The 11,347-nt window shown below is 50.0% G+C and overlaps 1 protein-coding gene across 5 annotated transcripts in view; it reads right to left on the bottom strand.

Annotated features, from left to right (window-relative positions):
* The window catches only part of TBL1X (transducin beta like 1 X-linked), a 211,927-nt gene extending 206,883 nt beyond the window's left edge, over nucleotides 1-5,044 (bottom strand). For all 5 annotated transcript variants that reach the window (XM_069464267.1, XM_069464270.1, XM_069464266.1 and 2 more), the window contains exon 1: nucleotides 4,907-5,044. The gene's annotated coding sequence lies outside the window, so the exon portion shown is untranslated. The remainder of the gene's footprint in view (nucleotides 1-4,906) is intronic.
* Between the last annotated feature and the right edge of the window lie 6,303 nt (nucleotides 5,045-11,347).

Consider the following 11,347-nt stretch of genomic DNA (forward strand, 5'->3'; position numbering starts at 1 on the left):
TGGGGATTCTCCATAAATATTTGACGGCAAAGATAAAGTACAGAAGGGCGCCGCCGGAGGGTGCCAGCACGGGTCCTCTGAAGTCAGGTCCCCGCTGGCCAGCCACGCAGCAGCCGGGGAGTGACTCCTTAATTAACTGAATTTCTCCCTCAAGATTTCAAAGGCCTTTTCTCAGGCAAGGCTCTCATTGCCCTTTACAAACACGTTGGTTTTTTCCATCCCTCCCAACATCCAGCTTCTATGTTGGTCCTGGTGGGTTTCAGGTTCACCAGTTTGGCCAGCACAGTCCATCTGGCGGAGCCCCATGGAAAGGGTGGGTCGGAGGGAGAGGGGGCCGAGACCCCAAGGGAAAACTCGCCCCAGTCTCTGGCTCAAGAGGTCAGCTACTTCCTTCACACTGAAAATAGTTATGGGGAAAAAAAAAAGTTTATCTTTCCAACTTAAAAAAAGTGCTTACAAAATGCCCTTGGTCTTGCTTCCTGATTGAAGCTATTTTTTAAATGTATCTGATGGTGAAAGATTAACAACGTATTGGATGGAGCGTACTACTTTTTGTTTTTAAGCGGGGGGAATAAAGAAAGGGCCAATGTAAGGTATCAGGAAAGCAGGGCGGGGATGGTCTCATCCCGCTGGGCAGAGAAACTATGATCACCTGCTAGGCCAGAGGGCCACAGGGCCACGCGAGGGCACGGCACAGCTGTGTACACAGCCTGGCACACAGCCTGGCGGGAAACTGGGAAAGAGACAGCCCCAAGTTTTAGCTGAGGTGTTCGCCTACCCAGCAGGTAACGGGGCCAATTATCTGCATTCCTGACATTCAGGGCCCACTGCAGACGGCCTCCCCCTGGAGGGATCCTTGTCCTGCCACTGGAGAAGAACCTTGAGTACCTAGGTGTGTGCGTCCTTTCAGCCAAAGGCTGGCAGGACGCACCAGATCCTGACAAGTAGCCAAAGTGAGAGGCTCATGGCAGGACACTTCTGGGAAGTCACCTCTCCCACAGAGCTGGGTTTCTCCCCCAGCCTCATTAGCAAATAAAATTTCTACAAAGAACTATGCAAACCTCACATCCACTAAAGAAATAAAAATAGCACCCTGACTCAGGGTCTCATGCGCAGGGAACAGCTAACACTCGGCCATGTTTTGTTTTGTTTTTTTAATACTTTGACTATTGTGAAATCTCACCTTGTGGGAAGGATTCCTTATCAGCCTTTTAATAGGGAAGATTTTGACCTCAAGAGATTCAACCTTAATACTTAGGACTTAAACTGCAAGGAGGAGACAGGGGAGCCCGAGGCACCCAGGACAAGCAAGGGCTTGACAATATCAGACGCAGTTTAGCACTACAGGTCCCCGGCACAGGACGCTCACTGACGGGAACCTTCAGCCTGGCATGAGCCTCCACCTACACCATCCCAAGGACTCCGGCAGGCAGCGTGGAAACGGGTAGTGCCATTTTTCAGATGGGGAAACCGAGACACTGAGCAGCTGAATGCCTTGCCCAAAGTACAACACCCAGTCGGGGAACTCAAGCTTGGCGCTCTGGTTTTCTAACTCTAAATTGGTCCAAAGCACCTCAATCTAGAGTTCACAGCTGTCAATTTCAGGTTAAGAACCCATTTGCAGAAACCACTCTCCTGGGCAAACCGCTGGCTGAAATGGGTCTTTCAACAATAAAGTAGGTCTATCTGCAGTTATTTCAAACTTTATCAACCTCTCCCTTACCCTCGCCCCCTCCCCCAAAAGCACACCAATTCTCTTCACTGTCTTCTTCAGTAAGACTTCACTGCGGTAACTAGAGTAGCACTCTCCAACAGAACTTCCTGCAAGTTCTATGCTGTCCAATATGGTGGCCACTTAGCCACATGCAGCTACGGACTAAGTGAAGTATGGCTGGTGGAACTGATGGAACAGAACTGTTATTTTCAGTTAAGTCTAAATACGCATATGTGGCAAGTGGCTGCCATATGCAATGACAAAGCTATAGAAGAAAACAATTACTCCACTGTGGTCAACCTTCTGTGATTCTGTTGAGATATGTCTATACATAATACATAGATCTCTATGAACATAACCAATGTAAATTCTCTTGTATATGTATGTGTGTATAATTGGTACATCTTTTGTCTCCAAGTGAGAAAATCCACACTAGATGGACAAAAAGGCAAAATAACACCAAGTTTAAGTGCTGGGCTTTGGGAATCAGACAATCTTCTCTCCACTAGGTACAGTATTAGCAAGTTACTTAATATCTATGAGTATTGTTGTCCTCCGCTGCAAAAGAGAAACAATAATTGCCACCCATAGGGCATTAAATGCCTACAAAAGCCTCAGTGCAGGGCATTTGAGTAACATACAAGCAATTATTCTATTTGCACAAGAGCAACAACTAAAATTTGCAAGAGGCTTTATGTTTTTAAAAAACTTCCACATGCATTCTCTTTAGCTCCTTCAACTATCCAGTAGGACGATTTTAGTTCTCCTTTTTATTTTTACACATAGGAAACAGTGTTCAGAAAAGCTGCAGGAGTTCAAGGTTACATAACTGGTCAACGGTAGCGCATAAACACGGTGGCCCTTTCACAAGTTCAGGCCAAATGGGGATGAAGGTAGCTTTTCTCAAGGAACATTACCTGTCATGATGCTACCTGCCATTGTGGAGATGAACTCAGGGAGCTCTATTCACCACTGTCAGCTCTCAAGCCCATTTAAACCCTCCTACCAGCCTGGCGAGGCAGTTTCATGATGCCATCATACAGATGAGAAAACCGAGGCTCTGCTACATAAAAGTGGAATTCAAAACCAAATGCAAATCCAAAGTCGCACATCACAAAATATCCCTATACAGTTCATGAAAAAGCCCAAACTTTCAGGAGCAGTGAAAAGATCTGGGAGATTTAGGGATCAATGTGTGAAAATTGAAGGGAGATATCACAATTTCTGGACCGACCAAGCCTTGGATAAAAGAAGAATAAGAACAGCCAATACCCAAGGATCCTAGTAGCACATCCTGCTGTCAGTGAGCGGGCCACCTCCTCACCCCACCCCCACTCTAAATGTCCACCAAGGGGGCCTCTGCCTTGCTCTTGGGTACCCTGGGCCTAGCAGAGGACCTGGCCTCTAGCAGCAGCTCAGTATATTTTCGAATGAATATTTGTCCATGACCATAAAGGAGAAATGTGTCTTCTAACTAAGACACTCCTGTACAAAACCAGTGGTACAGTTATAATTAATGAAAAAACTCCAGATTTTGATACATTAACGTCTAAGTATGTCTACAATAACAATTATTTTTTCTCCTACTCTTTCCTGGTAGTGTGTACTTCTCTTGAGTCCAGTAAAGGGGTAAAACGCAGGTGAGGGAGTGAGGACCACAGCACTACACCAAAAATCTCCATTTTTGTCCCTCAGGTGTGTGTTCCTTTAAAGCCTGCAATCGCCTTAAGGGGCCATTTTAATAATTGAATCAAGGGATGAATTTCATCTTTTATCCCCATATTAGCAACACAGCTTGGTGGTTTTCCACAAAAATCTGCAGCACATTCGAGACACGACTGCCTTTTAAAATAAAAGCGTCATACTCGACATTCTTTTTTTCCCCCCAATTGTGTCTTTTCTAGAAATGACTTCTTGTAAACTTTTCATAAAATCGTCAAGAGCCATTTCCTACGGCTAAGCCACCGCCTGGGACCTTAACCGGAGCTCCTCTCCCCTCCCCCACTCCCGTCCCCTCCCCCTCCCCCTCTCGAGTCCTGGCCCTCCCCTTCCAGCTTAAACCCGGGACTCGCGCGGCGTGTCAGAGGAAAACACCCAGAAGGCAGGTCAAGCCACACATGACAATGCAAAGCAGAAACAGTTGTAGATACAATAGGGGGTGGGTTTTTGTTTCCTTTTTAGGTTTTGCTCCAGAACATCACCGACTGGAAAAGAAACCCGTCCTACCCTAACTTTGTGTTTGTCCGACGCAGTTGGTCGGAGAACACGAGGCTGAGCACTGAGCAAGCCGGGGCCCTCAGCCTGACCGCGCACAAGCGACGCACGTGAGCTCCAGGCCCTATCCCAGGGCGGCAGGCCTCCAGCGACCCAAAGTTGTCACCAACCCAGCGATCACCGACTCCCGAAGGCGCACCCCCCATTCTGAGCACTGGCCCCTCCGTTAGGGAAGGTCCCCCCAGGGCCAGGACCGCGGATCTGGGGGGCACTCCCCAATGCCCCGCCGCCAGAACCCGGGAGCAACAGGTCTGCACCGGGCGGCTCTGCAGATGCCCGAAGACCAAGGGCGCCCCCAGCCCGGTCCCCGCGCTAGGGCAGAGAGTGGCGGGGGGAGGGGGCTTCCGACTTCCTTGACAGTTTCCGCGCCTCCGAAACTGAGCAGACGCGGGGCCCGCGCCGCCTCGCCCGCCTCACTCCTCTCCGCGCGGCCGAGCTGCCACCCGGTTCCGGGCCGGCCCGCGCCCCGGAAGACCGGGGCTCCCCTCCCCCAGGGGGGAATCCCGCCTCGGCCCCCCAGCCCGCGGGGGCGCAGGTTTGCCCAGCGAGCCCCAGGATCGGCAGACAAAGGAGCACCAGGGGTGGGGGAGACCGAGCGCTTCCCCAAACTTACCGGCCGCCTCCCCCTCCCCAAAACAAAGGCGCCCCCTGCCAGCCTCCGTCCGCACCCGGCGCGCCCGCACTTTGGGGAGCGACCTCAACGGGGTATTGTTCAGCCTTCAGGGAGCGCACCGCACCCCGGCCCGAGCGCCGCGGGGACAGTGGGGGACCTGCCCCTCCAGGAACCCCGGGGGCGGGCGGAGCGTCCGGGCGCCCCAATCCGCCGCCGGACCCCGGGGTGACGCCGAGCCCCGCTCGCCACAGAAGTTTGCGCGCCCCCCGGCCCCGCGCCCGGCGCGCCCAGCCCCGCGCACTCACCTCGCCGCGAGCAGCGCAACTTGTGGTGGCGCCGCCGCGCCCGGCCGCGCTCCGCGCCTCCCTGCGGCCGGGCGTCGCCGAGCCGGGGCCGTGCCGCGGCCGAGCAGGGCCCGGCGCCCCGGAGCAGCCGAGCGCCGCCCCCGGGCCGCCCCCGCCCCGCCGCGCGAGTCCCCGAGAGGGCGCGGGCGCTGGAAAGTTTCGGTGCCGAATGGCGGCCGGAGGGCGCTGCGGCGGCGGCGGCGGCTGCGGGGCGGGGGCGCTGGCGGCTCCTCGCTCGCGAGCGCTGGGAGGCTGGCGCGGGAGTGGCGGCGACGGGAGAGGGCGGGACGGCGGGAGGGACCGGCACGGGCAGTGACCTCCGGGGAGCGGCCGCGAGCGCTCCGACCCCGGCCTGGAGGATTGCTGGGGGTGCCCAGCCACCACGGCCCGCCCCTCCCCCACCCCCCGGGGGGAGGAGAACCCGCGTCCCAATCGGCCCCTCCCCTGCGCCCTGGGGGGGCCGCGTCCCAAACCAGCCCCTCCCCCGCAGAGAGTAGGGACTTCAGCCCTGCCCCTCCCCCACGGCTGGGGACCTGCGTCCCTACAGTCCCTCGCGCCAAGCCCACCCCCTGCCTAGTGGGTGTGGGGAACCCGGGCCTCTCCCTACTTGTTCCGATCCCTGCCCCTTCCCCGTGGCCTCTGTGGGGACAGTAGAACCCGGGCCTAATCCCACCCAGTCTCAAACCCAACCTTTCCACCACTGCCTGGAGGGGACTGGAACTCGGGCCACCCCCGCGGACTCTAAGGGGGAGGGGAATCCAGGACACTGCTAAAGTGTTACCCTCCCCCAGCCGCCCAGTTGGCCCTACCGTAGCCCCGGCAATCTGCCCGAGGGTGTATCTCCCTCAAAACCGGGAATTTAGAAGACACCCCAGTTGTCTTCCCCCACTTCAAAAAGTGGGGGCTCAGGCGGAGCCTCGATCTTTGCAAAACACCTAACACCTCCGGGGAAGAGCCAGAAATGCTTAGAGAGGAACTCACACAGGGGTAGGCGCCAGCAACTCGGGTGTGGGGGCTTGTGGGGAAGGTTTGGGGGAACCTGAGCCCTCGAACCTCCTCACCCCACCCCCAGGCTTCGGACCTCGGGCTTTTGCAAAGTGTTTTCTGTTGCAATGGCTTATAGGGCCCAGCCCTGGTGCACCCAAGTCCCAGCTCTCCTTCCTCCCCTCCACGTCGGTGACGGCTCCCCACCACTCGCGGCCTTAATTCAATTAGACAAATATCCGCTCCCCCTCCCCAGCACCTTTGGTGTCTGCCTTGTTGAAAATTTTTTAAATCAGTTCGCCCCTCCCTTTGGTATCTAATGAGCTTCGTGCTCAGAGCCCAGTACACTCAGCAATTTAAACTATAACCTCACTTGCTCCTTCCTGGAACACTAGACCATTTGTTCTTCTGCTTGTTGGGGGAGGGGGGGACCCGAGGTGAGTTCTTAAGGGGCCGGTCCTCCATCAAAAAGGCGGACCCAAAAATTACCCTGCGAAATATTGCTGTAAAACGTCAATGATGTAAAACGACTGTTGCTACACCATTATTAGAGCACATCAATAAAAAATACACACTTACACAGTCTCCATAATTGTGAATCAGCAGAATACACTGTGTCTTACTACGTATCAGGAGCCTTTCAAGGCCCCCCAAAAGGACTTGGTGGGGCCTTGCCTCGAGCCTGCCCTGCGTTGCTCCCGGGCTCCCTGGGCTCGTGCAGACTGATGCTGAGGTATAACATGCAATCGAAAAACGAAGGGTGCAATAGAAAACCCGAGCGAGCTCCTGATGCAACTCTGCCCTGGTTACACGTGCTTCCCTTCCCCCACCGCCTGCTGGTGGGAGCGCTGCGTTTTTTCCGCCTGTAGGGTCACATTGTGGTTGATTGATTCTTCTTTCGCCTAGCTCAGTCATTCAGATTTGGAAAGTAAATAACAAGTTGACATCATTACAGCTCTCGGCTTTACGGGGACGCGGCCCTCGGCTACCGCACACTCTCGAGTAGCCGCGCAGCAAAACTGGCGCCCTGGCCTGCCAGCCGAGCTCGTCCTTAGCAGTTGGAAATTCCAAACTGAACTTGGTTAAAAGGCCTCTTTGTATGTCTGGATTACCTGACAGATGCCAATCATTTAAAGTGTGGGAAAGTGGTGGAAATCCTCACTCTCAAACGGGAGCCCAGTGTGGCCGGGTTTTGCGGATGATCTCTGGTAACCAACAATGCAAGAGCTCAGGATCCATCTTGCCTGCTTGATATTTCCCGATAATCCCACCGATCTCCTTGCTGTTAAGGAGTCAGGTGCTTTTAACTTAGACTCACAGGCCCCAAGGGACAGTTCAAGACCTAAGGCGTGAAAAGAGACCGCCTAGGTTTATCATGAAATCACCAAAATTCCTCTTTCAAAATGCTAGATGGCCGGTAGGTAGGTGGTAAATTAGACTGTTATTTACTCTGTTTTGGTGATTTTTCAAATGTGCGGTCCTGTAGTCGGGGAGAAAAAACGAGAAAATAAAGTAGAGCCGGAAGGAGTAGGTGTATTCTGATACAACTAAATGCTAACAGAAAGGAACAATGATTTCCACTCGCTGCACTTCATATATTATTTCCAGCTACTGAGGAGGCAGGGAGAAAACAAGAATCTGCTGGCAACAAATGCCATTAGCATTCTCCATAAACAGTACCCAAAATTTTCATTAAAGGGCAGTCAGATTGCACACAGATGTCCTCAGCTGCTCTTTGACAAAGGAGCAAGGGCAATTCATCCTTTTTAACGAATAGTGCTGGAACAACTGAATATCCACATGTCAAGGAAAAAAAAAAAAACCTAGACACAGACTTTATATCTTTTACAAGAAACAAAAATTAATATGGGCCATAGATCTAACTGTAAAAGGCAAAATCATAAAACTCTCAGAAGACAACATAGGAGAAAATCCGGATGCCCTTGGGTTTGGTGATGACTGTTTAGATACGACGCCAAAAACACGATGCATGAAAGAAAAAAATGACAAGTTGGGTATCATTAAAATTTTAAAAGTGTGCAAAAGACACTGTGAAAAAAAATGAAAAGACAAGTCACACACTGAGAGAAAATGTTTGCAAAATCCCTGTCTGGTAAAGAATTGTGTTCAGAATATACAAAGAATTCTTAAAACTCCACAATAAGAAAACAAATAACCCAATTAAACAATGGGCAAAAGATCAGAAAAAATGTCAAAGGGATATACAGATGGCAAACAAGCATATGAAGAGATGCTGAACATCACCTATCATTGGGGAATTGCAAATTAAAATAACAATGAGATACCACTAGATACATTAGAATGGCTAAAGTCCAAAAAACTGACAATACCAAATGCTGACAGGATGCAGAGCAACAGGAGCTCTCATTTGTTGCTGGTGGGAATGTAAAACTATACAGCTACTGCAGAAGACAGCTTAGCAGTTTCCTACAAACCCGAACGTAGTGATACCATACGATCCAGCAATCATGCTCCTAGGTATTTACCCACCTAAGTTGAAAACTATGTCCACATAAAAACCTGCACGCAGATATTCATAGCAGCTTTATTCATAATCACCAAACACTGGAAGCAACTAAAATGTCCTTCAGTAAGTGAACGGATAAAAAAACTGTGACATATCCATACAATGGAATATTATTCAGCACTCAGAAAGGAAGGAGCTATCAAGCCACACAGACACACACACACACAAAAAAAAACCAACAAAAAAATAGAGGGACTTTAAATGTGTATTGCTAAATAAAAGGAGCCAGCTTGAAAAGGCTACATGTGTGTGATTCCAGCTACAGGACATCCTGGAAAAGGAAAAACCGCAAAGACAGTAAAAACATCAGTGGTTGCCAAGGGTTTGAGGAGGAGGAAAGGATGAGTAAGTGGAGCACAGAGGATGTTTAGGGCAGTCAGTGAAACTATTCTGTATGATACTGTAATGCTGGATACATGTCATTATACATTTGTCAGAATTCATAGAATGTGCGACACAGAGTAAACCCTAATGTAAACTCTCAACTTTAATTAACAATAATGTACCTATATTGGTTCATTAATTGTAAAAAACGTACCACACTAACTTAAGATGTTAATAACCCTGGAAGCTGGGGGTGGGGGAATGGATATAGTAACTCTAATACCTGCTCAATTTTTCTGTAAATTTAAAACTTTTCTTTAAAAAATAGTGTATTTTTTAATTAAAGAAAGAGAGTAGGAAGACAGTTGCATCCTCGACCTGGGTTGGCACCCAGTACTTTTTTTTTTTTAATCTGATGTTATGGGATGAATTGTGTCCCTACCAAAATTCGTATGTTGAAGCCCTGACCCTCAGCACCTTAGAATGTGACTGTATTTGGAGACAGAGTCTTTAAAAAGGTATTTAAGTTAAAATGGGGTCATTAGGGTTGGCCCTAATCCAGTCTGACTGGAGTCCTTTTAAGAAGAGGAGATTAGGACACAGGCGGCCACGAAGGGATGACTACATGAGGACACAGGGAGAAGACAGCCATCTGTGAGCCACAGAGAGACGGCTCAGAAGAACCCAACCCTGCTGACACCTTTACCTTGGACTTCTATCCTCCAGAATTGTGAAAATATATAAATTTGTTGTTTAAGCCGCCCGGTCTGGGATGCTCTGTTACAGCAGCCCCAGCAAACTAATGCGTAGGAGTTTTTACTATTTTTTTTCCATTTAGAGTTTCGTATTCAGTTCCTATCATTTGAATACTGAGGAAACCTTCCATTTGGCATGGAGGTGTTCGTGTACGGTATCATATGTGATCCTCTCTGGAGGTCGGAGATTTTTTTTCTCCAATATCCAGAGGAGACAACCAGACTCAAGAGGTTAAGACTTGAGGGAAGAGGTCTGTAGCCATTTCTGTACCTCAGACCTTCTTCAGCAATTTAGTGGATACCGTTTCTGTAGGCATAAAATGGTGCATAAATACATCCAATCATACGTAAGATTACAAAGCCACTCAATTATATTAAAATACTGTCATCCAATATTTTTGAGAATTCTAATATAGTAACATATGTGTTTCTTTTTCAGTACATTGGATTGCAAGTTCTAGAGGTGGTTCTGATAACTCCTGTTTCAAAGTAGCGGTGAGCCTAAACAAACTCTGCTGCTGCTACTGCACCCTGCTGTGAACACACATCCTATTTCTATTGGTGCAAATTGGTAACAAAGTACAAATACTGTAAAGGCTCCTATCCTTGCCCTTTGTGGTTATGTTTACCAGAAACGCCAAGTTTCAGTTAGTGGTTCACAATCAGACAGCTGCAAACTTTTTCCCCCGTCCAAGTTCACAGACTCCCGAAATCTCTCCCAGGACCTTTCCTGCCCCGGAGAAAAGTGCAAGCTGGAATTGGTCCTCTATTGCCCGCATACGCACCTGGATTCATTAATCCCACCACCGTGTACCCCCTCCCATGGGACAGGACACTAGGGTGAAGGGGGCTTAAGGGGGTGCCAAAAACACAGTCATCAAAGATAAATGATATTATAATGCCGTGGCTTAAAACTCAAAATTCATGCAAAAACTCCATCATGAACAAAAATATGAAAACGTTTGACACAGCCCATTCTGTTTGCTGATGGTGATGGCGTCTAAAGAGCAGAAATGGCCAGTGACTCGGGTCTGGCCACTGTTCAGAGAGGGGATGCCCTGGAGAGGAGCCAAGGAGGAACTGGGGTGGGAGGAAAAGTGCTCCATGAAAGGGAGCTGCATATTTTTTTCCATCTAGCAAAGTTTTTATAGTTTTCGCAACATCTTCCAACACTGTCTCACTGATTGTTGTAGTAATGTAGGAAGAGGTTGGGTGATATTATCATGATCATTTTCAGTTTACAAAGGGGAAGAGCTATTTTCAGAGGGGTTAGTGGCTGGGTTGGCTTCCTATTGCTGCTGTGACAAATTACACCTTTTGGTGTAAAATAGCATGTGTTTATTATCTGACAGTTCTCGGGGTCAGAAGTCCCAAAGGGGTGTCACTGGGTATAATGTTAATCTTATGACTGGGCCACAGGATGCCCAGATATCTGATAAGACATTATCTCTGGGTGTGTCTTGGAGGGTGTGTCCCGATGAGAGCTGGCTTTGGAATTGGTGGACTGAGTTAAGCACTCGGCCCTCCCCACCGTGGGGAGGCTCCTCCGACCCACTGAGGGCCCGAGTAGAACAGAAGGGCAGAGGAAGGTTCATTCGCCGGCCCTCTGCCTGACCGCTGGAGCTGGGACATCGATCTCCTGCCCTCCATGCTCCTGGTGCTCAGGCCTTCAGCCCCACACTGGAGTCTACATCACCATCTCTCCGGCTCTCGGATCTTCAGCCTACACCACTAGCCTTCCTAGGGCTCCAGCTTGCAGAAAGTAGATCATGGAACTTCTCAGCCTCTGAG

This window comes from Eulemur rufifrons, chromosome 30 (genome assembly GCF_041146395.1).
Source record: "Eulemur rufifrons isolate Redbay chromosome 30, OSU_ERuf_1, whole genome shotgun sequence".
Lineage (NCBI taxonomy): Eukaryota > Metazoa > Chordata > Mammalia > Primates > Lemuridae > Eulemur > Eulemur rufifrons.